Source organism: Mesoplodon densirostris, chromosome 6 (genome assembly GCF_025265405.1).
Source record: "Mesoplodon densirostris isolate mMesDen1 chromosome 6, mMesDen1 primary haplotype, whole genome shotgun sequence".
Lineage (NCBI taxonomy): Eukaryota > Metazoa > Chordata > Mammalia > Artiodactyla > Ziphiidae > Mesoplodon > Mesoplodon densirostris.
In genome coordinates this window covers 30,238,878-30,251,372 of record NC_082666.1, presented here as the reverse complement: position 1 = coordinate 30,251,372, position 12,495 = coordinate 30,238,878, and positions in this window count along the sequence as shown.

Here is a 12,495-nt window from a genome sequence, read left to right as displayed (position 1 = left end):
CTCTGGCCTAGCTTCTGATGGTCTGCTAGGAATCTTTGGCATTCCTTGGCTTACAGAAGCATCACCCCAATCTTTGCCTTCATCTTTGCATGGTCCTGTGATCATTTCTGTATCTAAATGTTACCCCCCACCACCTTTTTTATCTTCTGAGAGAAATTATACAAGATAAGGTGCTTTAAGGATATTATAATTTTTGAACAGTTATGAATTCATTTATAAACATAATTATAAAATTGAATGCACACATAGGATGTAATGAGACACATAAATGCTGACTGAAGGGGACAAGGTAGGGGCTGATTCGAAGATATGTTTAGCCCCTTAATTCATAAACCGTTGCCTGAAAAAAGATTTGGAAAAATCAAAATGATCTATTAATTATAATTAATATAATGGTTTTTCAAAGTATACCTGGAATGATCTTTGATAAGAGTCATGTGGCAGATTAAAGAAAGCTGCGCAAATTTAGACACTCCAAGACAAGACATGGGTCTATGTCATCTCTCCTGAAGTGTGAGCAAGCCCTGTGCTTGCTCTAATAAAATATTGCAGACATGATATTACACCAGTTTTTCAGTCCAGGCCTTAGGAAAGTGGCAGCTTTCGCTTCTTAGCTCTTGGAACACTTGGTCTTGGAGCCCTGAGCCACCATGGAAGAAGTATGGCCGCTCTGCTGGAGCCACCATGTGGAAAGAACAGGCATTTGGGTGAAGCCATTCTGGATACTCCAGTCCAGTTCTGCTGCAGCCTAATCCCACCAAATTTTCCCTTTTTATAAGAAAGGGCTTACCCTACCCCAGTATGACCTCATCTTAACTAATTATATCTGCAATGACCCTATTTCCAAGTAAGGTCCCATTCTGAGTTGGGGAGTTAGGACTCTAACAGATGAATATTTGGGGGACACAATTCAACTCATAGCAAAAGTCTTTAAAACTATTTCCCAGGTCGGTATTATAAGTATCCTCTGGTTGATTTCCTTTTTTTTTGGGGGGGGGTGGCTTTTAAAAATCATGAGATGGGGCTTCCCTGGTGGCGCAGTGGTTGAGAGTCTGCCTGCCGATGCAGGGGACGTGGGTTCGTGCCCTGGTCTGGGAAGATCCCACATGCCGCGGAGCGGCTGGGCCCATGAGCCACGGCCGCTGGGCCTGCGTGTCCGGTACCTGTGCTCCGCAACGGGAGAGGCCACAACAGTGAGAGACCCGCGTACCGCAAAAAAAAAAAAAAAAAAAAAAAAAAAAAATCATGAGATGGCCCCTGTATAAAATGTATAAAATCTTTTTTTGATTTTATTTAATTTATGATTTATAATAATTTATGATTTATAATAATTTATGATTTTTAGCATAAATCATAGAATCTATGCTAAAAAGCAATAAGTTATCTCTCCTTCTCTTCTTTCTTCCTCCCTCCCTCCCTCTCTTCTTTCTTTATTATTATTATTTTTCACACAATGGTGTTAGACTTACATCTGGTACATGACTAGCAAATACTGAATCAGTAGAAAACAGGAGGAGCACAAAAGTAGGAAAGGATAGGAGAGGTTTCTAATTTATCAAAATATTAGCAGTCATACTTCATGTTTTAAACAAAAATGACAACATAGAGCCCCATTAAGTTATGAATAACTAAGTTTCCTACAACAGATATTCTAAGGCCACTTAGCCAAATGAATCTAATTTTTTTTTAAGTCTTGAAGGACACTAGCTGCTTACCTCATAGGCAAGGCAGGCTCCTTGAAACATCATTCTGTATTCTCTCTGCTATCCAAGACGAAGCACACTGGGGAATGATGTGGCCTATAGCAGCCAAACTGGACATGAGGAAGAATGCTCAAAAACAGGATGTTAGTGACTTTAGTGAGTGCATGTGTCAACCTTGTTGTATTGTAACTGGACTTTTGGTGTTGAATTAAATTTGTCTTTACAAGATGATTATTTACATTATATATGATTAGAAAAATGTTGTTTTGGTCATTCATACATACAACAAACTTCTAAAGAATTCTTTCTATGTGAAGGCTCAATTTTCAGCACAGAGAACTCAGAGCTGGATAAGGCATGATCCTTGTTTTCAGGAGAATCCCTCCATGCCGTTGAGCTCATTCGACAACCTAGATACACACACGTGCATTATAGCAGCATGAAGAACACTTGAATATCTGCTGAACCCAGTGCTAAAATCCTGGACAAGTGTCAGAAACTCTGCATGTGCCTGTGGTTGATGAGGATCCCATGCCAGCTCATGGGAAATTCTTGTACTCCTGCCCTTGCCTCTTTTCTCAAACCTCTTTGACTGTTCTGCTGGTCACGTTTATAGGTCAGGCAGGTGAGGGTAGGCAGAACATCTGGAGAACACCTGGCTATACTTTGAGCACATTTGTCATCATGATTAGTGTCCTCCTCCCCAATGAAGGACGACTATTGAATATCCTCTATTAACCTTAAAGTGTTCATTGATTCTTCAGTTCATCAGCATTCTCAAATAATGCTATTTAAATACTTAACTCTTCTTTCACTGGCTCAAATTTATTTTCACAGCTCTCAATTTTGCTTTATTCAACAATTTTTTAATATGTGAAACAATACATTCCTGGTTATAATTATATAATTTATTCAGGCAGTAGAGTCCTATTTCTGCAGAAAACCTCTTCCACATTTGTATGCCAGATCAGCTATATTCCTCAGAGAACAGTGTGTGTCCAGTGCTCTGCCAGTAGAGAAAGTGTGAGTCCCACTGTCCCACAGAAACCAAAGAGCTGGGCGGAGAACTGCCAGGCAAAATGTACATTCCTAAAAATTGCAAAAGGAGCCCTGGTGGTTGGACATAGCCAAAAGTGGAGGTCTACATGTTAGTATAAGATAGAGTCCAAGCCTTCAAGGAGTCACACAGACTAAAGATGGCACCTCATTTGTTTTCATTCACACTGTGTTCCCAGCACTGAGCACAACTTACATGTTCCCCAACTGTATAACAGGTTGAAAACAGTTAACTCAGTAGTTTTATTGGAGGCTCTATGCAAGTCACAGGAGACTACAAGCCCAGATGTTTTTATTATTGATTTTATTATTTTTAAGAATAAATAATTTAGAAATTGACAAACATAATTGAAGTATGGCCTATAAAATCAAATCGAAGCAAAGCAAATTTGCACGTCTATAAATCAATAAACCAGAAAAATTATGCTCCTGACTAGTGCATGGTGTTTGCTTGCCTAGCCAGTGCTCAGTAACCATTTATTAATTTGAAAGTGAAGGAGAAATTTCTAAAAAGTAATCTCAAGTCAAAAGCAATGTAAATTCTTTTGTAATAAAAACTTTACACCATGATGACAAGTTTAAAGCTCTCATTTGGCATTGCTTGAGTCCCTACTATGTACCCAATATCCAGACCTATGACACACCTTCCTTTTCTGAACTTTATTATTTCACAATAACAATTTTTCTTACCAGGTAGATACAAATTAAATTGTATATCATTCTCTATTAATAGAGAGAAGGAGTTTCCTTTATTAAGCTCTTACTGGAGACAAAATTTTCCCACTCTGAGAAAGATCAAGTAATTTCTAGCCTTTAAAATTCTTTAATTCCATAAAAATTAATGCTAGGAATATTTCAGTTAGGAAATATGTGCAGCAGTTAACTTGTTTAAGAGTGTGGTAAAAGTCATTTCAAAGAGACTCAATTCATGGAGGATATTAATTATAGCAAGAGGTCTTTTGATATTGACATCAAATCACTATAATTTAAGTGTTTTGACATGTGCTGACATGCTTAACTTTCTGAAATACATTTAAATATTTCTGTAAATCACCTACTAAAGGTGAAGAGAAGACTACCCATAACACCAAGTATCCTTGAGAAATGACCACGGCATTCACTGTGAAGCCACATTACAGAGTCAAAGTTGCTAATCCTTCTGCAGTGTGAAATGAAAATGTTTTATGAGTCTAAGTGGGACCAGTGAGTATTGGTGCTGCTGTTTCTAAAGGAGCCACGGCAAGGTGACTTCAATTCTTGTAGGTAGATAAAACCATCCTCTGTGAGGGTATCTCATAGGACTTAGCACACAACATCCAAGAGTTTAATTATCTGCAGACATAACCATACAGTTTAAAAATAATTGACTGAGGGACTTCCCTGGTGGTCCAGTGGTAAAGAATGGGGGAACTAAGATCCCACATGGCGCAGGGCAACTAAGCCCACGTGCCACAACTACTGTGCTTTGGTGCCTCAAACTACAGAGCCCACGTGCTCTGGAGCCTGCGCACCACAACGAAGAGCCCACACGCCACAATGAAGAGCCCACACCACAGTGAAAGATCCTACTTGCCGCAACTAAGACCTGACGCAGCCAAAAAATAAAAATAAATAAATAAATAAAATAATTGGCTGAATTATATGCAGTGTCTACACCTTACTAAAGTGACTAGGGTAAAACAAAGAAAAGTGTTGCTGAGTCATCTGCAGTGTACATGTTGCTGTGAACAAAAGAGGAGTCTTACCTACTTAAGTCTAGAAAAGGAGGAATTTTGCCCAGTATAGAAAAACGTTATCCAAAAGACACAGTCTGACCACTAGAAAAGTGAACAGGATTGGGGGACAAGGAGAGATTGCTGGCTTTTCTACATCTCTGTTAAAATATTCCTCAAGAACATCCAATTCCTTTGCTCTGATTCTTTGTCACTGAGCAACCTTCTGATGATGCATTCATTTTCAAACTACTGAAGTCTCCTGTGTCTAATACCAGGGAAAGAGTGCCCTGAATTTGTTGGAAGTATTTCTTCTTCCATGATAAATTAAAAAATCTGCTAGTGTCTGCTTTACCACCTATCTCTTGAGAATTTTGTTGTTATAAACCAGCCCCTCAGAGATCAGTTCCAGCCCCTCAGAGATCAGTTAACTCTTGGCACACTGACAAATTCAAATTTCTGGGACTAAAAAGGAAGAAACTTTTGGAGATGATGGATATAGTTATTACCTGGATAGGGGTGATGCTTTCATGGGTGTATATATATATATATGTCAGAACTCATCAAGTTGTATACTTTAAGTATGTTCAGTTTCTGTGTATCAATTATACCTCAGTAAAGATGTTTTTTAAAAAAAGAAAAAAGAAATCAAGGAACAGACTCTGGGCTCTGTAAGATCAACAGGCTCTGAGGCTTATTCTCATATCTCATATCTGTGCTCCGTCAAAGTCAGCATGTTCCAATCATGACTTGTCCCTAGTGCAACTGTTTGATACAACAACAGAAGTGACAAATTTGTGAGTGATTACCATGAGTTAGCCAATATGCTGAGTACTTTCTCATATATTTAATTATCTAATTAGCTCTTTGCCCTGTGAGACAATTTCCATTTTACAGGTGAAGTAATAGAGGCTCAAGGTAATAAAATAACTTGGTCACACAGTGGTATATTTATGGTTTGAACCTAGGCTTATCTGACTCCAAGATCTTTATGGTATTGCCTGCTGTCTCTCTCTAAGTTATTAAATGAGTTTTATAGAGATCCTGTCCTTTACTAGTACAACGACTTCATGGTAAATAAAACTCCTACACTGTGAACAACCTAGATGTTAACAGTGGAATAGATCTCACCAATTAAGACAGTGGAATATAAAATGTAATATCTAGTGATTGAATTGACTTTGAATTTCTTAATAGACCTCTATTTGACTAAAAGATTTTAAACTATTAATCAACTCAGCCATGGATGGGCTGGGTTGACTGTCTGTGGCTTAATTACTCTAGTGTCCTCCACATTGGCAGTCTTTTCACAAATACATTTAAACTTGAGTCCATCACTTGGTGCTGTGAAGGGCTACCAAATTTACTATTTAGGCTCTAAGGTCTAATAAAAGAAATAGTCAAATAAATATAATTGTAATGAAATGTGTTGTTACAACCATCTGAACCAGTTGCTGTGGGAACCTTAGGTAAGAGCAGTAAATCACCTGGGCTTATGGGAGAGCTTTACCAGTAAGGAGCTCTCAGTTGGCTCTAGTCTTAAAGGATAGATGAGTGTTTGCTGGGTGAAGAATTGAATAGGGGAAAGTGCTTTGCAGGCAGTAAACCCAGGCTCTACAAGGCATTAACATGTAAAAAAGTTCTGTAAGACCATAGAATGGTAAGAAATGCAATGTGGTAGGTTTTTATTTGTTTGTTTTTGTAATTATGAGCATGTTGGCTAGAGGTTAAGACAGGTGGCATGTAAGGGAGAGCCAGATCACGGGAAAGTGCTTGACTCTCTGTTGCTTACAGGGTTTTTCTCCATGAGTGATTTCAAGTCTAAAGGAGGAGACTCAATGAGACAGACGTAGGTCCTCCATCATCAGGTAGGTTCTAATGTTTATGTCTGATTGTCTCAGCTTTCTGGACTTCGATTAGCCTCTGCTTCAGGTCATGTTCAGTGTATGCAGTGAAAAATGGGATGGATCTTTTCATTCACACTGAACATTCTTTAAAGAGATTGTCAATGTGTGGTTATGAGAACGTTGTATCAGAAAAATCTGGAAAGCTTGCTGAAAAGACAGATTCCTGGATCCTGGGATTTTGGTATTCTTGGCTTGAGTTAATGGCAGGAATCTAAAGTTTTAACAAACGTCCTGCAAGATTCTGTTAGGTATATAAATGTGGGTACCCTTGTTCTATAGGATAAAATACAAAAAGATATAGTTACATTGATTAATGGCAGCTCTCATATAACTCAAGTATTTTCTTCCCTTTAAGAGAAAAGAAACTACAAGACAATATATTGATAACATTAATATAGAATTACAAATCCAGCTTCTAGATCTAGAAGATTATGTATATCATGAGTTAGGATTAATTCAATTTATGTACTATTCTTATGTATATTACAGCAGAGGCTACACAATGGAAGCCTGTTCAACCTGAATTTGCTCATGGAAGTGTTCGTTTTGGCCTATAGTCTAATTTCTCAAAGCTTAAATTAACTTCCTCATTTAGACACAGCAATATTTCATACAAAATATTGCATTCACATTATGCAGTCAATAAACAACTGAAACTGGTTAGGGGATGCCTCCTTTGGGAAAGAATCCAGGCTATGTAGTTCACCATATACCTCACCCAGTCTTTTCCACCCTGGGCTCTTGCCTGGCCCATAGGACTAGTCCTGTCTCCCTGAAACAAGGGTCCTCCACATCTGGCTACTGCATGCCTTCTAGTTTCATTCTTGCTCTTTCCCCAGTTTTCCTCATGCTCAAGTATTGCCAGACATTGGGAGGTGGTTGGTCAGAGACCTTCACACTTCTGTGTCTTTGCACATGCTGTCCCTTAGGTGTAAAATGTCCTTGTCAACTTTATATTCTTGGTCATCTTTTAAGAGCCATTGCAAGTATCATACCGGTTGTGCAGTCCCCCCTGACTCTTCTCAGGCTAGGTTAGGAATTCTACCTCTGCTCTCTAACAACTTTGTGAAACTCTCTAGCACCTCTTAGCATGTTATACTATAATCAACTGTTGAACATTTCCACCACTAAACCATGACTTTATTCAGTATTTGACATTTAAAATAAATTTTTACCTAGGCTTGGTATAGAAAGGATCCTTTCAAACCCACAGGCAACCAGAATATCTAATAATCCCAGTGACCCAACTGCTTAATTATCTTAGTAGTAGACATTGTGACATTATTTTAGAAGAATGCATAACCATTTAGACTTTATCCAGAAATGTTTGGGCAGAGTTCTTCAAGTAGGTGCAGTGTATTCTTTCTTATTTCATTACAATTATTACACTTCTGAAACGAATATATCAGAGGAGACCTAAAAACCTACTTTATTAAAATTCTTCCTATCAGATATACTACAACTACATCTTAGCTGAATGCAATTTGTGGTAAGTTCTTAGAAGAAAATCCTATTCTATATTTAACTGTAGACTTATCTAACATAGAAGTCGCATTTAACTCTGAATTCTGTTTATTCTCTTTTTGGTAAAATAATCTATTGCCCCCTTCATAATAATTCCAGTTTCAACTATTCTCTATCACTTTCAACATTCCATTTCCTCCAAACATCATGCGAAGTTGTTTTTCCTTTTCTTGAACATACTTTTTAGTTTCTCCCTTTCTTTTTCTGGTCAAATGCCATCAGGTTTTAATTAATTCCTTCTATAATATTTGCATGCTATGATTTTCTTTAATTTATTTTGTCTACACTCTTGCCTTATTTAATTCAAGGGAACATTTGGGGAATGGATATAGTTTGCATAAAGGATGCTTCACAAATAAATTATTCTGCTTCCAACTGCCAGAATGGGTAAGCAAAAGCTTGCAAAGCCATTTCTATAAAGTCTATCTGCAAACAATGAGAACACTCCTGATTAATGTAGGCTAAAGCTACACCGAAAGTCATTAGTACACTTCAGTTGCACTTGCCCACTTCAAGTTTTAAAAAGTGACGCTGAGTTTAAATGTTTGAAATTACTTTTTCAGAACCAATTTTAAAAAGAATGCATAAATCTGGCCTTGTTTGGCTGATAGCTCTCTGTCCAGATGGAACTGTGCATGTGAATTTCTAGAGTATTACAAGCTTGGAGGTCCAGTGATTGTACTATGATGTTTCACAAATTAAATTTCTCTCCTTTGTGAGTTGTTGCCAGTATGATAGCATTTACTTTATTGAAAATAACTTCAATTCCATTAAAATTAACTGGGTGAATTAATATAAAGCATATTTTTTGGAAGGTGTTAGGAGACAGAGACGAGCCTAAGGAGAAGGAGAGCAGGGCTGGAGGAAGAGGTACTGGTATGAAGTGACACAGAGAGGGGAAAGTGTCTGATTAGAGGTCTCCAAGAGGGAGAGAGAGAGAGGATACAGAGGGGGTGCCAGGCTGTAAAGATTTTTGTTCATTTTTTTTACTCTCTATTACCTCTATTTCTTTCATAAAACTTTACAATTTGATGTTTTATAAACACTTATGTAATTGCTTATTATCTCTCTCCTGCAGTAGAGTGTAAGTTCTAGGAGTGCAGAAACTGTGTTAGTTTTATTTTCAAATATATACCAAGCACCTGTCATGGTGCTGGTAAATCATAGATTCTGAATAAATATTTGCTCCATAAAATAAGAAAGGCTGAGAAGTTAATACATTTCCAAGTTCTGGAAGTATATGAGCCATGAAGATCTGAGCAACCCAGGCAGGAAAGGAATAGTGAAGGTAACTTAAAGTTAAGTATTTACAGGGAAAAATGAAACAGCAGGAAGATTAGAGATGGAGCAGGGGAAAATTCTGGTGTTTTCCTATGGAATTCATATGATAACATTTAAAATGCCTTAAAAGATAAACTAGTTTGTTTGCAGTAGACTAAAGTAGATAAAGAAGTAATTAATATTAGAACATGTATATATGAGTTTTATTTTATGGTGAAAGAGTAAAGAAGTAGAGGAAGTAAGAGAGGCTAATTTTAATGGTGTTATACCAGGCATAGTTATTGTGGCCATGTTTCTGAACAAATGGGGGATTCTTCTTTTGCTTGTAATTAATTTAGGAATTCTCTTTTCTACCAAAAGAAATTTAAAACAATGTCTCCATTCAAGGTAGAAAGGCAGTATGGTGCTGAGTGACCTCCATCAAGGCTGCTCCCTGTCAGGCAAAAGATTGGAGTGAATCCCACATCAGTTTATATCAAGGTATAGGAAATAGGCTTTACTGGATAAAAAGAAATAACACAAGGCAAGATCAGTGACACAGATACCCATGTCTGCCTGTCTCTTACCACTGCACAGAATGGTATACCAGAACCAAGGGTTCCACTGATGAAGTTGAGGGTCTCACTTTTGAAGGGCAAACATGAGAAAGTGGCTTTGTCAAGAAAGGAATAAACTGGCCAGTTGCATTTGGGGTACTAGCTATTTATAGGAGTCATCTGGGATGCTCATGCCCCAGTATCTGAAGATCTTAGGACCTATGCAATATTGCAGTTCTCTGGGGGAAGGAAGACTGACACCTGGGATACTGAGCCTGCATAAGCTCCTTTCATTGGGAGGCTACACCAGTTTCTCAGCCTGCTTATTGTCTGGGAAACCCAGGCAGAGAAGCACAAGTCATCAGTAGTACTTCCTTCGTGCCCTTTGACAAATTAACTTCTCAAGGTCTCAGCTTTTTTATCTTAAAATAAGAACTATGTGTACCTCATGGAATTCCTTGGAAATTTGGATTTTATTCTAAATGAACTAGATGTATTTGTTTCTCAAAAATGTACTATAGAATCATTTATTAGTGACCACTAAAAACTACAAAATTTCATTTTACTGACCTTCATGACTTTGGAAAGTACAAACAAATGATAACTCCATTCCAGATATGAGTTAATACTGGGATTTAAGTGCAGAGTGCTAGAAAACTAGAATTCTGTTTGAACTTAAATATTATTTAACATTTTTTAACATAGTTACATGGACCTCAATATTAGGTTACAAAATGCCCAGTGATCAAGACTTTGAGACCTTTTTATTTACACATTTATTGCAAAGTAATTCTGGCAAGAAAAAGAAAAGGGTGGCATGATTATTTAGATGATGTCAAAAGGACAATTCCTGAGTTTTCTGGCACATACTAAGAGCATATTTCTCTGTTTTTTAATAAAACTGGCATGGAGAATCACAATGTCTATGTTCTTATTGCCCAGAAATAACTCAAGCAAGACAGTCCATATAGTTGGAGAGGCTAAGGACGTTCTAGACCAGTCTGTGAGGAGGGAACTCTTAGTGTGGTGTGCCGTGGAACTAACTGGATGCTTTCTTTGTACCAAGCACCATGATTTACCTTTTACACATATCATTGTATTGCATTGCATTTTCACAACAGTCCCTGTTGTTCTCCTTTAGTGGTTCATCTGAGGGAAAAAAAATAGATTACTGAAGAATAATGGGTAGCAATCTGAGAAGAAAAGATGTCTACCTTTTTTTTTATTGAAAGAATGGATTACTTTAAAAAGTTTCTGTAGACTTAAGGTCTTAAGAAATTTCAGAGCTAGGCAGCAAAAATATTTTTAAAAATAACAAAATTAGCTAAAAGATAATAGACTAAACTCTAAATAGAAGGGTACCTTAAATAAGAAAAACACCAAAGACAATGGCTACACTCACATTGTAGTAGAAGACAGGGTCATGGTCTGCAGTGAGGGGACTGGGTCAGGCTGTTCCAGAACAAGGCCTGGACTCATCACTGTGCATAGAGGTCAGGACCTTAGAAGCTGGAGTGACACAGATCAGGATTCAATCCAGGTGTCCCTATTCTCCAACTATGTGACTTTAGGCAAGTCATTTAAGTTGTCTGAGTATTTGTTTTCTATTTATAAAATGAGAATAATAAAATGCCTCCATCATACAGTCCAGATTAACTTAGTTTGTACAAATTACACCTAGCACAGTGCTAGGTACATGAACATTCAGTAAGTGGGCTTATTGTTTTTAAAATATTTATTGCCTGGGCAACTTTTAAAGGGTTTCTGGCATATAGGATTGGAATGAATCTGAGGTCGCTAAGATTCCTGTGTCCCCAGTTGAGAAACCAGTGTCTTGGGACTCTGTGCCTGGCATCAGGGGTTCATACCTTAAGGGAGTGACATTGATCTTTTTTCCATTTATAACACAGAGACTCATCAGAAAGGAGACATTCTTCTTAATTCTGTTCATACCAAGTGCCATATTTCCCTTCTCTTATAAAATAGCACATAGACTTCAATCCAAAGTCCTTGTTAATGAAAATGTATGAACCATTGGCTTTAAGAAATCACATGCACTATTTTAAAGAATTGGTATTGATACTTTCATTCATATATTAACAAGCACACTGAACACATTTATAGCAAAACACAGATCTCATCTGAATGTCCTTTGACAATAAGAATAGTTAACTCTTCATTTCTTACCATCTTTTCTCCTGTAGTAAAGAAAAGGCATTAATACTTCTGAGTGAAACATGAAAGCTGCTTTTCTGCAAAATAGATTTATAAGTACTCTGAAGTACTATAATAAGAGTGATAGTAAAATTCCAATCATTCACTGCTACAAAAGTTAAAATACAAAAAACTTATTGGAGTTTCTTTTAATCATCTTTTAAATCTACAAAGACAGTCGAAGTAGAACACTATTGGTTTTTATTTCTGAAAGTACTTTCCCGTAGGGCATTATGCTGCTGTATCAGACCAGGAACTCCTTTCCATCACTTTGTGTGAGTTTTATAAATTAGTGAAGATCTTGTTTGGGGGAAAAACATGCCATTTAAGATATTGTATGTTAGAAAGAGCCCCAAAATTCATAGCTTCCCTTCCATTTAGGCACTTGAAATGCTCAGATTATACTGAAAGCTTCTTGAGGAGTGCCAAATGCAAATGCCTCTGCAAGTGAGCAGCAGAGTCCCAGAGGGTCATCTGAAAGATGTTTTGATCCATGGCTGATGTCACTGGAGGGATGGCTCAGTCTAAGACTTGAGATGTCTTCAAAGACCTAGGATCTGTG